Here is a 27,965-nt window from a genome sequence, read left to right on the forward strand (position 1 = left end):
GAAGTTCTGATTTAAAATCACTAGAAATTTGCAACTGACTCAAACACAGGATTCCAGATTCTTCTCTAACTCCCAAATTCAAACCTTGGAATGCCTTCAGTAACTCTTCCTCCCGTAGCATCATCCAAGCTGCATATAAAGACTTCCGACTCAAAGCGTCCGTTACAACATTCGCTTTTCCTGGATGATAATTCAATTCAAAATCATAATCTTTCAGAAGTTCCATCCATCTCCTCTGATGCATATTCAATTCTTTCTGCTCAAAAAGATACTTCAAACTCTTATGGTCTGAGAAAACATGAAACTTAACACCATAGAGATAGTGCCTCCAAATCTTTAAAGCAAACACAACAGCAGCAAGTTCTAAATCATGTGTCGGGTAGTTCATCTCATGTGGCCTTAACTGCCGTGAGGCGTATGCTACAACATTCTGGTGCTGCATCAGAACACACCCCAACCCTTTCAGAGATGCATCACAATACACTTCAAACGGTTCACTTGGTTCAGGTAATACCAATACAGGTGCAGTAGTCAACTTGTGCTTCAATGCCTGGAAACTCTCTTCACATTCCGGAGTCCAGATAAAAGGTGTGTCCTTCCTAGTCAACTTAGTTAAAGGTAAGGCGAGTTGTGAAAATCCTTTAATGAATCTGCGATAATACCCCGCCAAACCTAGGAAACTCCTGATTTCTGTCACTGAAGTTGGTCGCTCCCAATTCATCACTGCTTCCACCTTAGCAGGATCCACAGCTATCCCCTGCTTACTCACCACGTGGCCAAGAAACTTCACTTCACTCTTCCAGAACTCATATTTAGATAACTTAGCATATAACTTCCTATCTCTCAGAATTTGAAGCACAATCCGCAAGTGATCAGCATGTTCCTCTTCAGTCTTAGAATAAACAAGAATGTCATCAATGAAGACAATAACAAACTTGTCCAGATACGGTCGAAAAATCCTGTTCATATAATCCATAAATACTGCCGGGGCATTAGTTAACCCGAAAGACATCACTGTATACTCATAATGACCATAACGGGTTCTGAAAGCAGTTTTCGGAATATCCTCGTCTCTAACCCTTATCTGATGATATCCGGATCGCAAATCAATCTTAGAAAATACACCGGCACCCTGTAACTGATCCATTAGATCATCGATTCTAGGCAACGGATATTTATTCTTCACAGTGATCTTATTCAATTGCCGATAATCGACACACAGCCGCATACTCCCATCCTTCTTCTTTACCAGTAACACTGGCGCTCCCCACAGAGAAACACTTGGTCGGATAAAATGCTTACCCAACAGATCTTCCAGCTGAGCTTTCAGTTCAGCCATTTCTAAAGGCGACATCCTATAAGGAGTAATTGAAATCGGACCGGCTCCAGGCACCAACTTAATTGCGAATTCCACTTCCCGGTTAGGTGGAAATTCATTAATATCATCCGGAAACACATCTGGAAATTCACATACAACGGGAATCTGCTCTAAACTCTGATCATCACCTGATACTCCCGCAGTTAATAACATAGTACCCTGACATTCGGTTCCAGAACAGTTTACTATCATAGAATTCAAATAGTAACTATTCACCACAACCGGTGCTTCTGACCCTTCCGGCATAAACTGTACTAACTTTTCAGAACAATCAAGTAAAACATGATTCTTGGATAACCAATCCAATCCCAAAATGAGATCAAGACCAGTCATAGGCAAACAAATCAAATCATGCACAAATTCACGCTGTTGCACTCGAAAAGGAACTTGTGGACATTCTATCCTAGTCACCATAGCTTCATGAGTAGCATTATATACTTTCAAATCATAACCTAGAACCACCATTCTCAATCCTAATTCATGGGCCTTTTCAAATGCAATAAATGAATGACTTGCTCCTGAATCAAATAAAGCATTTAAGATTTTACCAGCCATTTCACAATTACCTCTAATCAGTGTCTCAGATCCCTCAGCACCAATGGTAGAAGTGGTGTATACTCTCCCCGGCTGCTGCACCCTACCAGTCTCATACTTCTTCTTCTCAGGGCAATTACTGGCTATATGCCCGGGCTGTCCACAGGAATAGCACACTCCAAGTCCTAGTCTGCACGAAACTCCAGGATGATACTTTTCGCACTTCTGACAATTCAGATCTTGCTGTGGCTGCTTCCCAAACCTTTTTCCTTGACTAGCATTGGTATTCGGCCTTCTGTAATTACCTTGACCCTGAGTCTGCTGCGAAACAAAACCTCCACGTTTGAAATTCCTACCTCTCGGAGCAAAGTTCCTCCCTGAAGGCCTCTAAAAAGGCATCCTCAAACTCCCTTTCTCTGCTGCCGCCTTCCTCACACAATCCTCAGCCACCCTACTCTTATTCACCAATTCAGAAAATACCCTGATCTCCATTGGGGCAACGAAGCTCAGAATATCGCTCCGAAGACCTCCCTCATATTTAATACACTTCCATTCAGCAAAATCTTCAGGCGCACCTTGACAGATACGAGAAAAGCGACATAACTCCTCAAATTTGCTAGTATACTCAGCAATAGTCATCTGTCCCTGCTTTAACTGCATTAATTCAAGTTCCTTGGCATTTCTGGCTGAATTAGGAAAATATTTCTTATAGAACTCTGTCCGGAAAACCTCTCAAGGAATCGCAGCACCATCAGGCTGCAGGATACGTCGTGTTCCCTGCCACCAATACTGAGCTTCACCTTGCAACTGATAAGTTCCAAATTCAACCCATTGCTCTTCAGGAACCTGTTGTGCCTGTAATGCCCTTTCCATAGCCTGAATCCAATTATCTGCATCAGTGGGATTTGAGGTTCCCCTAAAAGTCGGAGGGCGAACTTTCAGAAATGTAGCAAGTGTCATAGGACCGTCTCCATCATTATTGTTCCCATGATTACCCAGTGCCTCAGCTGTTGCCTGCATAGCTGCAGCCATATTTCCCAAGGCAGCCATAAAGTCTACTGGATCAGTCCCTGTGGGTACAGGAGTAACGGTGCCTGTCCTACCTCTACCTCGCCCGCGACCGCGCCCGCGAGTCGACATCTGGTCCCTATACACACCAAACAAGTGATATTAAGTTGATCAGTCTCAATATCGCAGGTCTAATGCTTTAAGTTCCAAATGCATGCTCACAAATGTTTATGCCATATATATCAATCAGATATCCTAATAGCACATAAACACATATACAGAGAATGCACAGAAGCACAATCAGTCCGTCTTTCAGGCTCTATAGGAACGAACTGCTCTGATACCATTAATGTAACACCCTACCACACAAAGCTTTACGCTTAAGTCGTAAAACAGAGGTGATGTGGTATTACGACCTCTAAAATAAAATAAGTACATATAATAGCAGAAGAGTTATAATATGCTAGGAGCCTTGAAGAAAAGGGGGAAATAAAAATCGCACAATAAAGGCGCAACGCTCAAGGAACGAGTTAACTTACGTGCTAAGAAAACCATAACTATCAAACATAAGCTAACAGAAGTGGGAACAGAGTGCCAAAGATACAAAATATCAAGCTCCTAACTCAGCCTGCGAAGTCAAGACTGGCCGGAGAATATTTACACATATATATACATACATATCCAAAACCCAAAAGTACATATACACAATCCTGCCTCTCCATAAACCTCTAAGAGGATCAAAAAGAATAAGTCATGCGGAGAGAAAACTAAGTACATATATATACATCATAGCATAACAAAATATCCCAGTAACCACTCCGCTTCAAGAGTCCAGACGCCTAACGAGATGCCTCTCGACCTGCATCTGAAAAATAACAACATAGTATGGAATGAGAACCGGAGGTTCTCAGTATGGTAAAGGTGCCACACACATAATATATAAGGTCCTGGGAATGCCAAAGGCAATCCTAGAACGCCGACACTCAGATTGTAGAGCTTAAAGTATTAAACAGAAGCCATAAAAGGTGGTTTCCTAGAAATATTTAATCCTAACTTAACTTAACCTTAAATCTAAGTCCTATACTGCCATTCCTCCATACCTCCAATTCCATCATGCATTTTCACAGACAAATAAACAGATAAAGGCAAACACAAGAAAGTTACAACTACTGCAGGTAACAAATACACATTTAGCATGGCAAATACAGATAGGCACACCCAATTAGAGCACAAGCAAGTAATTCAAGTAATATGCATATGATGCATGCCTGTCCTATGGCTGATGAGGCTCATCTGTCGGTTATCCAACCAACCCGACAAGTCTGAATTGTCCTTAGACTGTCCCCCGACGTGCATCCCCAAGAGTCTATGCATAGATTTTTCTCAAATAATCAATATTGCTCAATGGGGGTAACATTCCCGGGAATTTATATAGTGCCCGGTCACACTTACGTCGTAGGGTCAACAGAGTATCGAGTTTTCAACCTGGTACACGTGGTGGCAAGCCACGGCACTTAATCCAGGGAATCTCGTATCTCAGATTATTCAAATTCATAAGCCATATAAATAATTCAATTAAAATTCATCAACATCCACATCATTCTCAATCACATCTCATTCATCATTATATGTCAATCATATTCAATCATTATCCTTCATTATCACACCTCTCATTCCGTCCATCAATAGTTCCAATTCAAAACATAATTCATTCTTTTCCAAATGAACTAAACTTAAAACATGCTCATTTTCTTAATAACTCAAAATCAAACCATATAACCTTTAAATCTAAATCTTTTTAAATAATCATATAAACAAAATCTCTAATTTTTATAAAATTTCGGCAGCATCTCCTCTAAAACTCGGACTTTGCCACCCTGTTCGGGTCCAAACCTGTATTCTTTTCAATTCAACATACCCTTTCTCATCATCATAACAACCACCACAATAAATCTACCTCAAATCAACAATTAAACTCATACAATATTCAAATCTAACAACCAAAATTCAACTAAGGATCATAGTTCACAAATCCTAGGCTTTTAACACAAAATACCTCATTATCACAACAACCTCCACAATAGTTATACCTCAAATCAATAATTCACCAAATCATTAGTTAATCAACAACAACATTCAACCATAATTCTCTCCAAATTAACATAACAACATTCACCATCCAAAATTAAAAACTAATTATCCAATAAACTTCAACCAAATATATTCATCGATAAATTACTAAACATTAAACATACACCTGCATTCCAACTTATCCAATGGTCATCTAGCCTAAGTTTTCACAGAACATTATATATTAAATGCAAGAAACCTAAACCATACCTTAGCCGATTTCCACGTAACGACCAAAGCTATTTATTCAAAACCAAAACAGCCCCTCAAAACTCAACTAATCCGCTTCCTCCAAGTTCCAGTATTCACAATTTCAAGCTCCAATTATTTATTTTCAACCTAATACACATTCATAATACATATATACCCAATTTAATACTCAAAGCTCAAATTTAATGAAATTAAAATAGAATTATCGTATCCTCACCTTACCCAAGCTTCACATAAGCAAGAGTGAACGTTTCTCTCAAGCTAATTGGATCCTAAAACATCAGAAATCAAAGAAATTTAATATTCCCACTTAAAATTCGAAAATTGGGGGAAGATGAAGCTGAGAGTGATTAAACAAGTTACCTATGAAATTGTTCCGATAGAAATGTAGAGCTCGACGCGGTGAACGCGTGGCCGCAAACGGTGCAGCGATCGGAGCTCGGACGGAGAAGTTACGGGGATCGGAAGATTACCGTAAGGTTTCGGGAGCTTTCATTCTCCCTGGAGCTTTCACGTTGTTCATACGTGAAAATGAGGAAGAAAGGGCTTTCGGCTCATTTAAAGTGTTGGTCCGGTTGGACCGACGGCCCGGTTTGGGTCCGGTTCGGTCTATTTGGTCCAATCTTGGACCGATTTCTTCGAAATTAGTGTCAAAATTCTCGTTTCGATGAGCTCTACCCTATTTTGATATAATATTCGCATTTCTAATCCTCCTTATTAAAAAATAATTTATTAACTAATTATCTACTAATTTAACCGGGGTTTACATATATTAATATATATATATATATATATATATATATATATATATATATATATATTGTTAAACAATCATTTAAAATTCAACCTTCATACAATTAGCTCTTGATGATATTCATAGTTGAAAAAGTTCATTCAGTGTAGCTGTTATAAAAAACAATTAAAGCTAATTTTAAAAGAAAAAATACAAATGGATAGATAATATTCTTTCGAGCCGATTTAAAAAAAAAAAACACCAATCTTATTTAAATTTAAACATTAATCATTATAATGGACATCTAATATGAAGTTTTCAAATTGACTATTAAGTGTTTAAAGTTGAATAAAAAATTATTGTAGGATCAAATTAAAAAATTTAGTGGGAGCAAATAAATATTATTATTATATACTACTCAATAAAATTTCAAATTATAATAGGGCGCTTGCCCCCATAGCTATAATAGTAGATCCGTCCTTGCCAACATCTATTGAACAAAATACGTCTTCACACATGCAGATCATTCTATTTTGAAAGTTTTTTTTTTTCTTTTGGAGAAGAGTGAAGTTTGTAACAAAATTTTTTATAATTTACATTGGCCATAATGTCTTTTTCTATTTATTTTATTGTAAAAAGAATAATTTTCACTGTATATAAAAAACACTCCTCATTATAAAATTACCCATATTTTGCATCCAACGTTGGTTATACATCCACTTAAAAAGTATGACTATGCTTAACCAAAAAAAAAAAAAATAGTATGACTATGCAACGTGTATATCAAAATTAGTCACTAAATCAGCTACTAGTATGAAATATATGTTAGAATACAAATACACATTAAAAATAAATTAAACCACATATGTATTTATACGCAAATACATTGGTGACTGATTTTAATGGCTGATTTTGATGTATAAATAGCATTTAAAAAAAATATTGGTCGTCTAGTAAAATTTTATTTTATATTTTTCACTATTTAACTTTGACTCTCATTTAATGTCTTTTTTTATGTTTATTCTCATTTAATGTTCGGTTATCTTTTTCTGAAAAATGATCAAAAATCTTAATTTTATCTCTTAATTATTTTCTAAACTTTTAAATAAAAAAATATATATTTAAAATTTTGTTCATCAAGTATTCTAATGATAATTAGAAAGATGAATTATAATTCTCAATTATTATTTGCTCAATTTTTTGGAGTCAATTCATCATTCATGTTTTTATTAAACTCAAATCCCCAATAAAATTATGCATTTAAAGTTTTACAAAAATACGTCTTCACACATGATTCATTATATTTTGTAAGAAATTTTTTGTAAACCATAGAAATTATAACAAACTTTTTTATGGTTTATATTGGACATGATGTCTTTATTTTTTTGCTCTTTTGTAAAAGGAACAATTTTGGCTTTTCATTAAAAAACACCCCTTACCATAACATTATCCATACTTCGTACTATAGTTGTCAGAATCGGACCGAACTGCTTGGTTGGACTAAAAAACTGCAAACCAATAACAAAATCGGTTCAGTTGAGGTGTCCAAACGTAAAAGAAAAAGAACCAGGGAGAATTGATTCGAATCGGTCGATTTTGGCCAAAATCGATGAACTGACAATTTTAAATAATCTGGCCAGTTCAAAATGCTTTTCTTTTTATAGCTCCCCAAATGACGTTTTTGTTGGTAGTGTAATATATATATATATATATATATATATATATATATATATATATATATATATATATATATATATATGTTTAGTAGTGGATCTTTTTTTTTTCTGATTATTGGTGTATACGGATGTTTTTGTTGCTGTGCTATATTGTTGTTGTGAATTTATAATTTTATATTGTTGGATGGGGGATAGGTTCCATGAATTTAGGATACCTGCTGTTTTTATATTGTTGCTACTCCGTATTATTTCTGACTATTTTATATTTTTTATTTCCGTGAGATCGGTTTAACCAGTGACTCACCAGTTGAACCAATTAACCAATAGTCTGACTGGTTTGATTACCAATTCAGTTCTAACAACTATGCTTTGCACCCAATGTTGGCTATATAGTGGCTAAAGATTTGTTGGTCATCGAATAAACTATTTCATATTATTTTTCGCTGTTTAATGTTGGCTCATTTAATGCTTGGTTATCTTTTCACTAAAAATAATCGAGAATCATGGCTTATTTTTCTCTCATTATAACATTACCCATATATTTCACCCAATGTTGGTTATACATCCACTAAAAAAGTATGACTATGTAACATGTACACTAAAATCAGTCACTAAGTCAGCCACCACTATAAAATACATGTTAAAATATAAATACAGATTGAAAATAAATTAAATCACATATATATTTATACACAAATACATTGGTGACTGATTTTAATGTCTGATTTTGATGTATAAATTAGCATTTTTTAAAAAAAATATTGGCTTTCTAATAAAATTTTATTTTATATTTTTCACTATTTAACGTTGACCCTCATTTAATTTCTTTTTCTTATGTTTATTCTTATTTAATGTTCGGTTATCTTTTTCTGAAAAATGATAAAAAAAAATCTTAACATAATCTCTTAATTATTTTCTAAACTTTTAAATAAAGAAATGATATATTTTTAAAATTTTGTTAATTAAGTATTCTAATGATAATTATAAAGATGAATTACAATTCTCAATTATTATTTGCTCAATTTTTTGGAGTCAATTCATCATTCATGTTTTTATTAAATTCAAATTCCCAATAAAATTATGCATTTAAAGTTTTACAAAAATTCATCTTCACACATGATTCATTATATTTTGCAAGAAATTTTTTGTGAATAGTAAAAATTATATCAAACTTTTTTATGGTTTACATTGGACATGATGTCTTTGTTTTTTGCTCTATTGTAAAAGGAACAATTTTGGCCTTTCATTAAAAAACACTCCTTACCATAACATTATCCATACTTCGTAGTATAGTTATCAGAATCGGACCGAACTGCTTGGTCAGACTAAAAAACTGACAAACTAATAACAAAATCGATTTAGTGAGGTGTCCAAACGTAAAAGAAAAAGAACAGGAGAGAATTGATTCGAATTGGTCGATTTTGGCCAAAATAAGTGAACCGACAATTTTAAATAATCTAGCCAGTTCAAAATGCGTTTTTTTAGTACACCTCCACAAATGACATTTTTGTTGTTAGTGTAATATATATGTTTAATAGTGGATCGTTGTTTTTTTTTTCTGCTTATTGGTGTATATGTTGTTTTTATTGTTGTGCTATATTGTTGTTATGAATTTATATTGTTGGATGGTGGATATGTTCTGTGAATTTAGGATACCTGATGCTTTTATATTGTTGTTGTTCCATATTATTTCTGACAATTTTATATTTTTTATTAACGTGAGATCGGTTCAACCTGTGACTCACCAGTTGAACCAATCAACCAATAGTCTGACTGGTTCGATTACCGATTCAATTTTAACAATTATGCTTTACACCCAATGTTGGCTATATACTGGCTAAAGATTTGTTGGTCATCGAATAAACTTCTATTTTATATTATTTTTTATTGTTTAATGTTGACTCATTTAATGCTTGGTTATCTTTTCCCAAAAATTTATCGAGAATCCTAGCTTATTTTCATCTCATTATAACATTACCCATATTTTGCACCCAGTATTGGTCATAGATCCACAAAAAAAGTTTGACTATGCAACGTGTATATTAGAATCAATTACTAAGTCAGCTACCAGTATAAAATACATGTTAGAATATAGATACAAATCAAAAATAAATTAAACCACATATGTATCTATACACAAGTACATTGTTGACTGAGTTTAATGACTAATTTTGGTGTACAAATAACATTTAAAAAAATTAGTTGTCGTCTAATAAAATTTTATTTTATATTTTTCACTATTTAATATTGACTCTCATTTAATGTCTTTTTTTATGTTTATTCTCATTTAATGTTTGGTTATCTTTTTTTGAAAAATGATAAGAAATCTTAATTTGATCTGTTAATTATTTTATAAACTTTTAAATAAAAAATAATATATATTTAATATTTTGTTAAATAAGTATTCTAATGATAATTAGAAAGATGAATTACAATTCTCAATTATTATTTGCTCAATTTTTCGGAGTCAATTCATCATTCCTGTTTTTATAAATTCAAATCTCCAATAAAATTATGCATTTAAAGTTTTACAAAAATACGTCTTCACACATGATTCATTATATTTTGCAAGAAATTTTGTGTGAACAGTAAAAATTGTAACTAACTTTTTTATGGTTTACATTGGACATGATGTCTTTGTTTTTTTGCTCTATTGAAAAAGGAACAATTTTGCCTTTTCATTAAAAAACACTCTTACTATAATATTATCTATACTTCGCACTATGGTTGTCAGAATCGGACCGAACCACTTGTTCGGACTAAAAAACTGAGAAAGCAATCACAAAATTCGTTCAATTGAGGTATCTAACCGTAAAGGAAAAAGAACTAGTGAGAATTGATTTGAATTGGTCGATTTTGGCCAAAATTGGTGAACCGACAATTTTAAATAATCTAACCGGTTCAAAATGCTTTTATTTTTTGTACACCTCCCCAAATAACGTTTTTGTTGGTAGTGTAATATATAGGTTTAATAGTGGATTGTTTTTTTTTTTTCTGATTATTGGTGTATATGGTTTTTTTTGTTGCTGTGCTATATTGTTGTTGTGAATTTTTAATTTCATATTGTTAGATAGGGGATAGGTTATGTGAATTTAGTATACCTACTACTTTTATATTGTTGCTTTTCCATATTATTTCTAACTATTTTATATTTTTATTTACGTGAGTTCAGTTCAACTAGTGTCTCACCAGTTGAACCAATTAACCAATAGTCTGACTGGTTCGATTACCGATTCAGTTCTAACAACTATAGTTTGCACCCAATAATGGCTATATACTGGCTAAAGATTTGTTGGTTATCGAATAAACTTCTATTTTATATTATTTTTCACTGTTTAACGTTGACTCATTTAATGCTTAGTTATTTTTTGCCGAAAAATGATCGAAAATCCTGGCTTATTTTCCTCTCATTATAACATTACGCATATTTTGCCCCCAATGTTGGTTATACATCCACTAAAAAAGTTTGACTATACAACATGTACACCAAAATTAGTCACTAAGTCAACCATTAGTATAAAATACATGTTATAATACAAATATACATTGAAAATAAATTAAACAATATGTATTTATACACAAATACATTGGTGACTGATTTTAATGACTGATTTTGATGTACAAATAGTAATTTTTTAAAATATATTGGTCGTCTAATAAAATTTTATTTTATATTTTCCACTATTTAACATTAACTCTCATTTAATGTATTTTTTTTATGTTTATTCTCATTTAATGTTTGGTTATCTTTTCTTGAAAAATTACCAGAAATCTTAATTTGATCTCTTACTTATTTTGTAAACTTTTAAATAAAATAATAATTTATATTTAATATTTTGTTAATTAAGTGTTCTAATGATAATTAGAAAAATGAATTACAATTCCCAATTATTATTTGCTTAATTTTTTGGAATCACTTCATCATTCCTGTTTTTATTAAATTGAAATCAACAATAATATTATACATTTAAAGTTTCACAAAAATACGTCTTCACACATGATTCATTATATTTTGCAAGAAATTTTTTGTGAACTGTAAAAATTTTAACTAATTTTTTTATTGTTTACATTGGACATGATGTCTTTGTTTTTTTGCTCTATTGAAAAAGGAACAATTTTGGCTTTTCATTAAAAACACTCTTACTATAACATTATCTATACTTCGTACCTTGGTTGTTGGAATTGGACCGAACCCCTTGTTCGGACTAAAAAACTGACAAAGCAATCACAAAATTGGTTCAGTTGAGTTATCTGACCGTAAAAGAAAAAGAACAAGTGAGAATTGATTTGAATCAGTTGATTTTGTCCAAAAATTGGTGAACCAACAATTTTAAATAATCTAGCTGGTTCAAAATGATTTTTTTATTTGGTACACCTCCCCAAATGACGTTTTTGTTGGTAGTGTAATATATAGGGTTAATAGTGGATTGTTTTTTTTTTCTGATTATTGGTGTATATGTTTTTTTTTTAATTTTGCTATGCTATATTTTTGTTGTGAATTTATAATTTTATATTGTTAGATAGGGGATAGGTTCTGTTAAGTTACGATACCTGCAACTTTTATATTGTTGCTTTTCCATATTATTTTCGACTATTTTATATTTTTATTTACGTGAGTTCAGTTCAATCAGTGACTCACCAGTTGAACCAATTAACCAATAGTCTGACTGGTTCGATTACTGATTCAGTTCTAATAACTATAGTGTGCACCCAATAATGGCTATATATTGGCTAAAGATTTGTTGGTCATCGAATAAACTACTATTTTATATTATTTTTCACTGTTTAACGTTGACTCATTTATTGCTTGGTTATTTTTTCCGAAAAATGATCGAGAATTCTGGCTTATTTTCCTCTCAGTATAACATTACGCATATTTTGCACCCAATGTTGGTTATACATCCAATAAAAAAGTTTGACTATGCAACATGTACACTAAAATCCGTCACTAAGTCAACCACTAGTATAAAATACATGTTAGAATATAAATATACATTGAAAATAAATTAAACCATTAGTATTTATACACAAATACATTGGTAACTGATTTTAATGGCTGATTTTAGTGTACAAATAATATTTTTTTTAAAAATATTGGTCGTCTAATAAAATTTTATTTTATATTTTTCACTATTTAACATTAACTCTCATTTAATGTCTTTTTTTTATGTTTATTCTCATTTAATGTTTGGTTATCTTTATCTGAAAAATTACCAGAAATCTTAATTTGATCTCTTACTTATTTTCTAAACTTTTAAATAAAAAATAATTTATATTTAATATTTTGTTAATTAAGTATTCTAATTATAATTAGAAAAATGAATTACAATTCTCAATTTTTATTTGCTTAATTTTCTGGAGTTAATTCATGATTCCTGTTTTTATTAAATTCAAATCAACAATAAAATTATGCATTTAAAGTTTTACAAAAATATGTCTTCACACATGTTTCATTATATTTTGCAAGAAATTTATTTTGAACAGTAAAAATTGTAGCTAACTTTTTTGTGGTTTACATTGGACATGATGTCTTTGTTTTTTTGCTCTATTGAGAAAGGAACAATTTTGGCTTTTCATTAAAAAACACTCTTACTATAACATTATCTATACTTCGCACCTTGGTTGTCAGAAACAGACCGAACCCCTTGTTCGGACTAAAAAACTGACAAAGAAATCATAAAATTTGTTCCGCTGAGGTATCTGACCGTAAAAGAAAAAGAACCAGTGATAATTGATTTGAATCAGTTGATTTTGGCCAAAATTGGTGAACCGACAATTTTAAATAATCTAGTCAATTCAAAATGATTTTTTTTTGTACACCTCTCCAAATGACGTTTTTGTTGGTAGTGTGATATATAGATTTAATAGTGGATTGTTTTTTTTTTTTTTTCTGATTATTGGTGTATATGGTTTTTTTTGTTGCTGTGCTATATTGTTGTTAATGTTGGATAGGGGATAGGTTCTGTGAATTTAGGATACCTGCTACTTTTATATTGTTGCTTTTCCATATTATTTCTGACTATTTTATATTTTATTTACAAGAGTTCAGTTCAACCAGTGACTCACCAGTTGAACAAATTAACCAATAGTCTAACTTGTTCGATTACTGATTCAGTTCTAACAACTATAGTTTGCACCTAATAATGGCTATATATTGGCTAAATATTTTTTGGTCATCGAATTAAACTTCTACTTTATATTATTTTTTTTTGTTTAACGTTGACTCATTTAATGCTTGGTTATTTTTTCCGAAAAATGATCGAGAATCTTGGCTTATTTTCCTCTCATTATAACATTACGCGTATTTTGCACCCAATGTTGGTTATACATCCACTAAAAAAGTTTGACTATGCAACATGTACATCAAAATCAGTCACTAAGTCAGCCACTAGTATAAAATACATGTTAGAATACATATATATATTGAAAATAAATTAAACCATATGTATTTATACACAAATACATTGTTGACTTATTTTAATGGCTGATTTTGATATACAAATAGTATTTTAAAAAAAATATTGGTCGTCTAATAAAATTTTATTTTATATTTTTCACTATTTAACATTGACTCTCATTTAATGACTCTTTTTTTTATTCACATTTAATGTTTGGTTATCTTTTTCTAAAATATTACCAGAAGTCTTAATTTAATCTCTTAATTATTTTCTAAACTTTTAAATAAAACAATATATTTAATATTTTGTTAATTAAGCATTCTAATGATAATTAGAAAGATGAATTACAATTCTCAATTATTATTTGCTCAATTTTTTGGAGTCAATTCATCATTCCTGTTTTTATTAAATTCAAATCCCCAACAAAATTATGCATTTAAAGTTTTACAAAAATACGTCTTCACACATGATTCATTATATTTTGCAAGAAATTTTTTGTGAATAGTAAAAATTGTAACTAACTTTTTTATGGTTTACATTGGACATGATGTCTTTGTTTTTTTGCTCTATTGAAAAAGGATCAATTTTGGCTTTCCATTAAAAGACACTCTTACAACATTATAATCCATACTTCGCACCATGGTTGTCAGAATCGGACCGAACCACTTATTCGGATTAAAAAACTGAGAAAGCAATCACAAAATTGGTTCAGTTGACGTATCTGACCTTAAAAGAAAAAGAATTGGTGATAATTGATTTGAATCGGTCGATTTTGGCCAAAAATGGTGAACCGACAATTTTAAATAATCTAACCGGTTCAAAATGTTTTTTTTGTACACCTTCCCAAATGATGTTTTTGTTGGTAGTGTAATATATAGATTTAATAGTGGATTGTTTATTTTTTTTTTCTGATTATTGGTGTATATGGTTTTTTTTGTTGCTGTGCTATATTGTTGTTAATGTTGGATAGGGGATAGGTTTTGTGAATTTAGGATACCTGCTACTTTTATATTGTTGCTTTTCCATATTATTTCTGACTATCTTATATTTTATTTATGTGAGTTCAGTTCAACCAGTGACTCACCAGTTGAACAAATTAACCAATAGTCTAATTTGTTCGATTACTGATTCAGTTCTAACAACTATAGTTTGCACCTAATAATGGCTTTATACTGGCTAAATATTTTTTGGTCATTGAATTAAACTTCTACTTTATATTATTTTTAGCTGTTTAACGTTGACTCATTTAATGCTTGGTTATCTTTTTCCGAAAAATAATCGAGAATCCTAGCTTATTTTCCTAACATTACGCATATTTTGCACCCAATGTTGGTTATACATCCACTAAAAAAGTTTGACTATGCAACATGTACACCAAAATTAGTCACTAAGTCAACCACTAGTATAAAATACATGTTAGAATATAAATATATATTGAAAATAAATTAAACGAGTAGTATTTATACACAAATACATTGGGGACTGATTTTAATGATTGATTTTAGTGTACAAATAACATTTTAAAAAAAATAATGGTCGTCTAATAAAATTTTATTTTATATTTTTCAATATTTAACATTAACTCTCATTTAATGCCTTTTTTATGTTTATTCTCATTTAATGTTTGGTTATCTTTTTCTGAAAAATTACCAGAAATCTTAATTTGATCTCTTAATTATTTTCTAAACTTTTAAATAAAAAATAATATATATTTAAAATTTTGTTAATTAAGTATTCTAATGATAATTAGAAAAGTGAATTGTAATTCTCAATTATTATTTGCTCAATTTTTTGGATTCAATTCATCATTCCTGTTTTTATTAAATTCAAATCCCCAACAAAATTATGCATTTAAAGTTTTACAAAAATACGTCTTCACACATGATTCATTATATTTTGCAAGAAATTTTTTTTGAACAATGAAAATTGTAACTAACTTTTTTATGGTTTACATTGGATATGATGTCTTCGTTTTTTTGCTCTGTTGAAAAAGGAACAATTTTTGCTTTTCATTAAAAAACACTCTTACTATAACATTATCCATACTTCGCACCTTGGTTGTCAGTATCAGACCGAACCCCTTGTTCGTACTAAAAAACTGACAAAGCAATCACAAAATTGGTTCAGTTGAGGTATCTAACCGTAAAAGAAAAAGAACCAGCGAGAATTGATTTGAATCAGTTGATTTTGGCCAAAATTGTTGAACCGACAATTTTAAATAATCTAGCCGGTTCAAAATGATTTTTTTGGTACACCTCCCCAAATGACGTTTTTGTTGGTAGTGTAATATATAGGTTTAATAGTGGATTTTTTTTTCTGATTATTAGTGTATATGGTTTTTTTCTTTTTGTGCTATATTGTTGTTGTGAATTTATACTTTTATATTTTTAGATAGGGGATAGGTTCTGTGAATTTAAGATACCTGCTTCTTTTATATTGTTTTTTTTGGCATATTGTTTTTTATTATTTTATATTTATATTTACGTGAGTTCAGTTCAACCAGTGACTCACCAGTTAAACAAATTAACCAATAGTCTGACTGGTTCGATTACCGATTCAGTTCTAATAACTATAGTTTGCACCCAATAATGGCAAGATACTGGCTAAAGATTTGTTGGTCATCGAATAAACTTCTATTATATTATTTTTCGTTGTTTAAGGTTGACTCATTTAATGCTTGGTTATCTTTTTTCGAAAAATGATCGAGAATCTTGGCTTATTTTCCTCTCATTATAACATTACGCATATTTTGCACCCAATGTTGGTTATACATCCACTAAAAAAGTTTGACTATGCAACATGTACACCAAAATCAGTCACTAAGGCAGCCACTAGTATAAAATATATGTTAGAATACAAATAAACATTGAAAATAAATTAAACCATATGTATTTATATACAAATACATTGGTGACTCATTTTAATGGTTGATTTTGGTGTACAAATAATATTTAAAAAAATATATTGGTCGTCTAATAAAATTTTATTTTATGTTTTTCACTATTTAACGTTGACTCTCATTTAATATCTTTTTTATTTTATTTTATTCTCATTTAATGTTTGGTTATCTTTTTATGAAAAATTACCAGAAATCTATATTTGATCTCTTAATTATTTTCTAAACTTTTAAATAAAAAATAATATATATTTAATATTTTGTTAATTAAGTATTCTAATAATAATTAGAAAGATGAATTACAATTCTCAATTATTATTTGCTCAATTTTTTGGAGTCAATTCATCATTCCTGTTTTTATTAAATTCAAATCCCCAATAAAATTATGCATTTAAAGTTTTACAAAAATACGTTTTCACACATCATTCATTATATTTTGCAAGAAATATTTTGTGAACAGTAAAAATTGTAACTAACTTTTTTATGGTTTACATTGGACATGATGTCTTTGTTTTTTTGCTCTATTGAAAAAGGATCAATTTTGGCTTTTCATTAAAAAACACTCTTACAACAATATTATCCATACTTCGCACCATGGTTGTTAGAATCGGATCGAACCGCTTGTTCGGACTAAAAATTTGAGAAAGCAATCACAAAATTGGTTCAGTTGAGGTATCTGACCATAAAAGAAAAAGAACCAGTGAGAATTGATTTGAATTGGTCGATTTTGGCCAAAATTGGTAAACCGACAATTTTAAATAGTCTAACCGGTTTAAAATGCTTTTTTTTTTGTACACCTCTCCAAATGACGTTTTTGTTGGTAGTGTAATATATAGGTTTAATAGTGGATTGTTTTTTTTTTTTCTGATTATTGGTGTATATGGTTTTTTTTGTTGCTGTGCTATATTGTTGTTGCGAATTTTTAATTTTATATTGTTGAATAGGGGATATGTTCTGTGAATTTAGGATACCTGCTACTTTTATATTATTGCTTTTCCATATTATTTCTGACTATTTTATATTTTATTTACGTGAGTTCAGTTCAACTAGTGACTCACCAGTTGAACAAATTAACCAATAGTGTGACTGGTTCGATTACCGATTCAGTTCTAACAACTATAGTTTGCACCCAATAATGGCTATATACTGGCTAAAGATTTGTTGGTCATCGAATAAACTTCTATTTTATATTATTTTTCACTGTTTAATGTTGACTCATTTAATGCTTCGTTATCTTTTTCCGAAAAATGATCGAGAATCCTGGCTTATTTTCCTCATTATAACATTACGCATATTTTGCACCCAATGTTGGTTATACATCCACTAAAAAAGTTTGACTATACAACATGTTCACCAAAATTAGTCACTAAGTCAGCCACTAGTATAAAATACATGTTAGAATACAAATACACATTGAAAATAAATTAAACCATATGTATTTATACACAAATACATTGGTGACTGAATTTAATGAGTGATTTTAGTGTACAAATAGCATATTTTAAAAAAATATTTGTCATCTAATAGAATTTTATTTTATAGTTTTCACTATTTAACATTATCTCTCATTTAATGTCTTTTTTTATATGTTTATTCTCATTTAATGTTTGGTTATCTTTTTCTGAAAAATTACCAGAAATCTTAATTTGATCTCTTACTTATCTTCTAAACTTTTAAATAAAAAATAATATATATTTGATATTTTGTTAATTAAGTATTCTAATGATAATTAGAAAAATGAATACAATTCTCAATTATTATTTGCTCAATTTTTTGGAGTCAATTCATCATTCCTGTTTTTATTAAATTCAAATCAACAATAAAATTATGCATTTAAAGTTTTACAAAAATACATCTTCACACATGATTCATTACATTTTGCAAGAAATTTTTTGTGAACAGTAAAAATTGTAATTAACTTTTTTATGGTTTACACTGGACATGATTTTCTTTGTTTTTTCGCTCTATTGAAAAAGGAACAATTTTGGCTTTTCATTAAAAAATAATCTTACTATAACATTATCCATACTTCGCACCTTGGTTGTCAGAATCGGACCGAACGCCTTGTTCGGACTAAAAAACTGTCAAGGCAGCGTTCGGACTAAAAAACTTTCAAGGCAATCACAAAATTGCTTCAGTTGAGGTATCTGACAGTAGAAGAAAAAGAATCAGTGAGAATTGATTTGAATTGGTCGATTTTGGCCAAAATTGGTGAACCGACAATTTTAAATAATCTAGCCAGTTCAAAATGATTTTTTCTTTTGGTACACCTCCCCAAATGACGTTTTGTTGGTAGTGTAATATATAGGTTTAATAGTGGATTTTTTTTCTGATTATTGGTGTATATGGTTTTTTTTTGTTGTTGTGCTATATTATTGTTGTGAATTTATAATTTTATATTGTTAGATAGGGGATAGGTTCTGTGAATTTAGGATACCTGCTACTTTTATATTGTTGCTTTTCCATATTATTTCTGACTATTTGATATGTTATTTACGTGAGTTCAGTTCAACCAGTGACTCACCAGTTGAACAAATTAACGAATAGTCTGACTGGTTCGATTACCGATTCAGTTCTAGCAACTATAGTTTGCACCCAATAATGGCTATATATTGGCTAAAGATTTGTTGGTCATCGATTAAATTTCTATTTTATATTATTTTTCACTATTTAACGTTGACTCATTTAGTGCTTGGTTATCTTTTTCCGAAAAATGATCGAGAATCCTGGCTTATTTTCCTTTCATTATAACATTACGCATATTTTGCACCCAATGTTGGTTATACATCCCCTAAAAAAGTTTGACTATATAACATGTAAACCAAAATCAGTCACTAAGTAAGCCACTAGTATAAAATACATGTTAGAAAGCAAATACACATTGAAAATAAATTAAACCATATGTATTTCTACACAAATACATTGGGGACTCATTTTAATGACTGATTTTGGTGTACAAATAGCATTTTTTTTAAAAATATTGGTCGTCTAATAAAATTTTATTTTATATTTTTCATTATTTAACATTGACTCTCATTTAATGTCTTTTTTTAACTTTATTCTCATTTAATGTTTGGTTATCTTTTTATGAAAAATTACCAAAAATCTTAATTTGATCTCTTAATTATTTTCTAAACTTTTAAATAAAAAATAATATATATTTAATATTTTGTTAATTAAGTATTCTAATGATAATTAAAAAGATGAATTACAATTCTCAATTATTATTTGCTCAATTTTTTGGAGTCAATTCATCATTCCTGTTTTTATTAAATTCAAATCCCCAATAAAATTATGCATTTAAAGTTTTAAAAAAATACGTCTTCACACATGATTCATTATATTTTGCAAGAAATATTTTGTAAACAGTAAAAATTTTAACTAACTTTTTTATGGTTTACATTGGACATGATGTCTTTGTTTTTTTGCTCTATTGAAAAAGGATCAATTTTGGCTTTTCATTAAAAAACACTCTTACTACAATATTATCCATACTTCGCACCATGGTTGTCAGAATCGGACCAAACCTCTTGTTCAGACTAAAAAACTGAGAAAGCAATCACAAAATTGGTTCAGTTGAGGTATCTGACCGTAAAAGAAAAAGAACCAGTGAGAATTGATTTGAATCGGTCGATTTTGTCCAAAATTGGTGTATATGGTTGTTTTTGTTGTGCTATATTGTTGTTGTGAATTTATAATTTTATATTGTTGGATAGGGAATATGTTCTGTGAATTTAGGATACCTGCTACTTTATATTATTGCTGTTCCATATTATTTCTGATTATTTTATATTTTTTATTTATATGAGATTGTTTCAACCATTGATTCACCAGTTGAACTAATTAACCAGTTAACCAATAGTCTGACTGGTTTCATTACTGATTCAATTCTAACAACTATGCTTTGCATCCAATGTTGACTGTATATTGGCTAAAGATATGTTGGTTATTGAATAAACTTCTATTTTATATTCTTTTTCACTGTTTAACGTTGACACATTTAATACTTGGTTATCTTTTCCCGAAAAATGATCGAGAATCCTGGCTTATTTTCTTAAATCTTGTTAACTTCTAAATAAAAAAAGTGTTGAATATTTTTGTATATAGTTTGTTTTAAAAATAACATATATTAAGTATTAGAATAATAATAAAAAAGTTTAACTAACATGTGCTCTTAGAGCTCATATAAGATTACAATTAGTGAAAGTTTTTAAATTTTTAAAAAAAATGTAAAACAAATGCATTGCAAACTTAAAAATATTTTTTTTATTCATTTATAATCTTAACAGGTGTCCTTAGAACACAAGCTAGCAAAACCCTAATTATAAAGATGAATTACAATTCTCGTTCATCATTTACTCATTTTTCAAGTCAATTCATCATTTATGTATTCTATTAAATTCAAATCCAGAACGAGATTATACATTTATGGTGTTACCAAAATACGTTTGAAACTACTCTGCACCAAAAAAGCTTAGGATTTTCACCCTACACTATAAATTACGAACTTCTCCTTTCTTGCATTGTCGCGGTTTTCACATTGGAGTCTTCAGCGAAAATGAAGCCAACGCCATTGTTCATGGAAGTTGACCTCAAATGCACGGTCCTAAAATTCAAGGAGAGGCTGCAAACGCTTCTTACGCTTCCCATTTCAGACCAACATCTGTTGTTCAAGATGCAGATCCTTGAAGATGATCAGGTCTTGGAGTCCTATGGCATCGCTGAACACTCTCGCATTCATGTGATCTTCGCGTTGGTGCCAAGTAGTGTGTATGCAAACATGGTGGTTAAGGTTCGAGGTGGTAGTAGTAGCACCACCGATCCTGCAGCAGAGACTTACTCAGTGGTGGTTTCATCCAAGAATATTCCAAGCTTCAAGTTTAATGTTCGAGTCACTGCAGGAGGTATGCTTCGCAAGTTGAGTGAAAATCTGCAGAATTTCAGAGAGAATATTACTCCTGTTGTTAAGGATGGGTGCCACATTCTTCACCATGGCAGAGTGATGGAACGTGATAAATCCATGGAGTGGCAACAGGTTGAGCTTGGTGACAAGATTGAGATCATCCCTAGAGCCACTGATTAAGCTGAAGGAATATGATTTGCTTGTTTATTGCTGAATATGGTTTGATATTTGATATTGAGCTGAAAATAATTGGACCATGTAGTTTTGGTCCTTGATAATAATATCATTTAATATTGAGAAATCTTGTGTGTTTTGATGCATGGTAATTTTTAGGGGGGTTTTGCATTATTGTCGAAATCATCTGTGATCTTCCTTGTTCACACATCCCTTGTGAGACTGCTATTTCTTGTGTTAAATCTATGTGGTTTCCAACAAAATAGAGAATACAGTTGATATGAGAAAAATGCAAACCAGTTGAATCCTATGCTGTAATACTTACATATGTTGATATGATAATTCAGTTTCTCTCTGTAATTTGGAAGAATAAAAATAGAGTGGATTTTGATAAAAGATAAGGCAACTCTCCGCTTACAAATTCAAATATTATATATTAATTTTTAAATCAATCAAAATTCCATGATGCTAATATGCTATAGTTGTAACTTACAAGTTACAAAACATAATGTTTATTGTTTCTCTCATTTTTCAAAACCAGATTCACATTATTATTAAGTCGCTTATATTGCGTGTTCTCATATGAAAACAGTAGATATACATAACAATTAGATTAAAACTTTACAATCAAGTAAATAAAATACTTAATCAAGTCCAATTAAATTGTTATAATCGTTTTCCAGCTTCTTCTCCTTTTCCTTCTCATTCTCTTTCATTATCGTCGTCGTCACTACCACTACACCACCACCTCCATTTCCATCTCCTCCTCTTCCTTTTCTCATATGAATTTCTTTGATATCCTCCTTCTTTTTCTTCTTTCTCCTCTATCATCATCATTGTTATTGTTATTGTCATTATCGTCGTCTTCTTTTTATACGTAGAACAGTTCAAATTCAGAATGCACTGAAATTACTTAATGATGATGACACACAAACTCAGTTCAAAACAAGCACAGACCAAATGCACCTTATTTAAATCCAGAATGCACCGAAATTATTTAATAATGGTGACATACAAGCAAACTCAGTTCAAAATAAGTACACAAACTAGATTCAATCATCCACAAAAATACATGCATGTAAATTTTAAATCCAAAAAAGTTATCAATAATGACACCAGAAGTACTACAATTATCTTGCATGAACTAATTAACCAAATCTAAATCAATGAAACCAAGCGCACCTTATTTAAATTCAGAATGCACCGAAATTACTTAATGACGACGACACACAAACAAACTCAGTAAAAAAAAAAGACCAAGTGCAACTTATTTAAATCCATAATGCACCGAAATTACTTAATAATGATGACACACAAGCAAATTCAACTTAAAACAAACACACAAACTAGATTCAATCATCCACAAAAATACATGCATGTAAATTTTAAATCCAAAAAAAGTCATTAATATGGCTTAAATGACACCAGAAATACTACAATTAACTTGCATGAACTAATTACATAAAATCCAATTCAATTAGACCAAATGCACCTTATTTAAATCCAGAATGCACCGAAATTACTTAATGATAACGACACACAAACAAACTCAGTTCAAAACAAGCACAAACCAAATGCACCTTATCTAAATCCAGAATGCACCGAAGTTACTCAATGATGATGATACACAAACAAACTCAGTTCACAAGAAGCACACAAACAAGATTCAATCAATCACAAAAACACATGCATGTAAATTTTAAATCTAGCTAATATATTCTGCATAACTCAAAACATCTCCTCCTCATTCTTCTTCATTATTATCTTCTTTTCTTGTTCATCTTCTTCTTGTTTTACCTTCTCATGATTCTTCTGGTTTTACTCTCTTAACAAGAATAAAAACAAGAAAAAATCAAACAAAAAGAAGAAGAAACACATAATACTGCAAAATCACTAGGAGGAGGAAGAGGAAAAGAAAAAAAACGCAGCGGCTAGCAATAAAAGAACGACGATGAGGAGGAAACACACAAATGAGGAGGAGGAGCGCGGGAACGTTCTATGTAGTTGGAGCGTGTATCCACACTTTCACTAATGAAACTAATTTTCGTTGAGTTTGGACCAACTTGTTTAGACTTAGTAGTTGAAGCATGTAGCATAACGGTAACAATTAACTTATGGATTATGACAATTAAACAAAGTAATAAACAAATATATACTGCACCACATGCTTATTACCACATTAATTGTCAAATTTATGGACCTCAGCTTGTAAGAAATAAGCTTTCTAACATGGTTTAATTACACCTGGACTACTAAATTGACTATACATCATGCATATCAGAAAATTCTATATCAGATGCAAACTATTTTTGGTTTCATCAATATACCATAAGATATTGAAATTGGTGAAGTACAACATATAAACCCACTCATGTATCACAAGACAATAGGGTTCCATTGTATTTCAGTTTTGTTTTCGAAAAACACATTCAATTGACATAATAGCCACATTATAAATGGGTGCAAAATTGACAGCAGGTTCTACTTGTTAACAGAGTCAGAATAATTTGTTAGGCTATTGCTCGTACCTTCAGCCGAGTTTGAGAGGGGCTACTTTTTGTTGTATCAAAGAGTCATAAGGGATGCGCCATGTATTCCAGCATAAGCCATCTGAAAGAATCACCGGCACTTCTCATTCAGCCATAGACCCTTCCTTTGTATTTGAATTCAAGGCCCTGACGCAGAGCCGAGGCTTCGTACTAACAAGGTTCCTAGGGAGGACAGAGACAGCAACCACTATCGACCCATTTGGAACTCCGGAAATGGGGAGCACTTCGACAAGAACACACAGCTGCAACAATAGAGTCAATACTGAGAGTATGCGCAAATGTGAGTAGCACAAGCTAGACTATGTTTGGGGCGTACAACATGTTTACCTCTGGAGTCCTGAGGTCAACTACTGAATCTCCCACCACATCATTGACTGCAGAAGCCACTATGCCAAAGCACTTATTGCGGTCTAGCAAACTGAATGCATTGGAATCCTTTGATTTTTCTTTCACAGACTTCATTTCTTCAATTCCTCTTCGGTTGTACCCAACAGCAAACTACAGAATAAAATACAATACTGCTAAACATGGACTTTGATTGTCTAAAACTTATATCGTATGAGATTGGTTTAAGATTTTAATTCATCTACAAATATCAAGACTTGTTGATGAGTACAGGACTTATCATGAGGTGAGGCTCATTTGCATCAGAAAGGTAATATTGTATTGCACCTTTACAGGTCGTTCAAGTATGTTCTGTTTATCATCCACAAACTTTTTAACTAGCATTGATACTACTTCTTGCAGCTCTTTCTCATTTAAACCACAGGTAGCCTGGATTGGGAAAATGTGATGGCACCAGCTGCAGAGAAAATATGCTCACCATTAGTGCCAGAAAAGACGTGAACTGAAATCACTCACTAAAAGACTTTTCTAGTCTCCATTCGCAAACCTAATATGCCCACTCAACAAAAATTAGAAGCAAGATATGCAATTCCACATTTTTATCAATCGTTTCAAAAGCTTAAAGTTACTGCATCAATGGTTGTTAGGGCTTGAAGGCTGAACAAATGTATCAGTGGAAGGTCAACCAAGTATCAAACTTGTTTAACCACTTAGGATCATAAAGTCAATCAGTGTTTTCTTGAACAAAAATCTTGGCTCAGCTTTTCTTCAAGAAATACGTCTTCATTTTCTTCCATGGCCAGAAGGGAATGGCATAAATCCACACCACCATTTACTTCCTAGAACCATGAACACGACATTTTGAACTAACACTAAAAGCATAAGCAAATTTACTTACGCTGGTGATTTAACACTCCCTGATTCATAAGCTTGAATGATATTTGACACAATATCAACAGTGTCCGGCAATGCGTCCTCCGGAAATGTAAAGAGAAGCAAACCACTCCTTGTAAGCTTAACTAGGGAAAGACCAGGAACTCCTCGGAGTCTGTCTTTGCTCTATTACCGCTCCCGCTTAAAAGCTTACCTGCCACCATTGAGGCCATGAATTTTCAGTTCAACAAACCAAAAACACTACCTTCTTCTCCCTCCCAAAACTGGAAGACGAAAAAAAGAAGGTCCAACTATATATACTCAATACCATCTCCAGAGTTAGCAGTGGCAGAGGCTGTTTCCTTTTCCTTGTTGTCCAAACACTCCTCAGCATCATCTTCTGTGCATACCCTTCTTTTCTTAGAAGCATTATCATCTTCAAGGTTGTTCAAACTGTTATAAGAACCCTTGCTGAAGGGCCTGGCAAACTGTATGAAAAGTTAGAAGATCTTGTTTGTGCATTAATATACTCCAATCTCTCTAATGAATGAATTGTACAGAGAATCATTATTTGCTACCCAATCATGCTACGTTTACATAAAAAATCAGTCACCAATCCGCCACTGCGTATAGAAATCTGTATTTGACATCTCAATCTTTTTTTTTTTATTATACTACTAAAAAAAAGTTTGATTATTCTACTATGGCTGATTATTCCAGTAGTTAATTATTTAGTTAGAAAAATATGTGAATCAACGTGTATAAATTTACACAAATAATGACTTTTTGTGTGTGCATGTAGCATTTTCTTTTGATTATTAATAGCATTTAACATTAAAACATGAGAATAATAACGGTGAAGAGAAGAGGGTAAAGAAAGGGGGAACCTTGTGGAGTATAGAGATTGCTTCCTTGGTAGCGCTTTTCTCCCGTTCTGTAAAACATGATTCCAAATTGGTATATATATAGAAAAGAGAGCTAACTGAACAGTGGGGAAATGGAGAAAGAAGAGAAGAGAAGGAAGTAACTGACTGATAGTACAAGTGATAAGAAAGCCCGAATGGGAGCCATGAAGGAGAGAGGAGGGGGCGTTGTAGTCGAACCGGGGAAGCTTAATCACCGCCGAGTGCTGCTCCCATGGAGACATCTCTTTCTTCTCTTTCGGTGTTTCTCTTTCGTCTTCTCTTTCTTCGTGTTCATTCCTTCCAGTTATTGTGGCTACTCCGCCATCCTCCGCCATTCTCTGCGTTTGTTGTACTCCCCGTCCGCCGCTACCTTCCTCGTCTTAAATGACAAACCGTCGCGTCCAAAAGGAAAACTGAACCCTTTCATAACTTCCAAAAATTACTTTATTGTTTAAAATAAATAAACAAGGAAGATATAATATAAAATAAAAAAAATAAATAAAAAGAGAGAATATTAATATTTATTAATATAATTATCTTATCTTATTATAATATAAGTAATAAAAATATTATTTGTATATTAAAATTAGATACTAGAATCAGCTATCAATGTATTTGTATAAATATATGTATAATTTAATTTATTTTTAATGTGTATTTATATTTTAGTATGTATTTTATATTGGTGGCTAATTTTGTTGTACTCGTAGCATAACTCTATAAGTAATTTATATATTTACTAATATATTGTAATTTAAAAAAATCTACAAAAAGAAAAGAAAATTTTATATATTATTGCAATGTAAAGAGAGAGAAAAAAGTATTTGTTATTATTATTTCTCTGTGTGTTATTAACTATACACGTATTAGGCTTTGATTTTTCAAATTTCATTAAAGCCTTCTTTTATTGAGAAACTGAGCCGTCCAAGTATTAATGGACATCTAACTCATCCCTTATCACAACACTTTTCTTTGAATGACCATTTAAAATTATGCTTCATTAAAATTTTAATAAAAAAATCCCATAAAAAAAATTGTGAAGAAAAAAGAGTATAATATCCTTTGAGATTGGGACTGCCTCGTTAAAAAACTTGTTAAGAAAAATCCATTAGGGACCAAAATCTGACCAAGAAAAAAAGAGTATAGTCTCCCCTCTTGTCAACATTATTTAATGTCTCGAAATCGACGCATCTCAATCTGATGTACCAATCTTTCAAATGAGAATTTTGGAAGTGACTTTGTAAATAGATCTG

At 31.2% G+C, this 27,965-nt stretch overlaps 1 non-coding gene across 1 annotated transcript; it reads right to left on the reverse strand.

The window, feature by feature from the left end:
- Positions 1-24,529: 24,529 nt before the first annotated feature.
- On the reverse strand, positions 24,530-27,131 carry LOC107616191 (uncharacterized). The gene is made up of 7 exons (XR_015899997.1): positions 26,840-27,131; positions 26,695-26,741; positions 26,136-26,295; positions 25,833-26,021; positions 25,262-25,391; positions 24,917-25,087; positions 24,530-24,831 (listed from the first exon to the last, which is right to left on the reverse strand). It is a non-coding gene; the product is annotated as an uncharacterized LOC107616191 (transcript).
- Between the last annotated feature and the right edge of the window lie 834 nt (positions 27,132-27,965).

This window comes from Arachis ipaensis, chromosome B9, assembly GCF_059453495.1.
Source record: "Arachis ipaensis isolate K30076 ecotype BB chromosome B9, ASM5945349v1, whole genome shotgun sequence".
NCBI classification, from domain to species: Eukaryota; Viridiplantae; Streptophyta; class Magnoliopsida; order Fabales; family Fabaceae; genus Arachis; species Arachis ipaensis.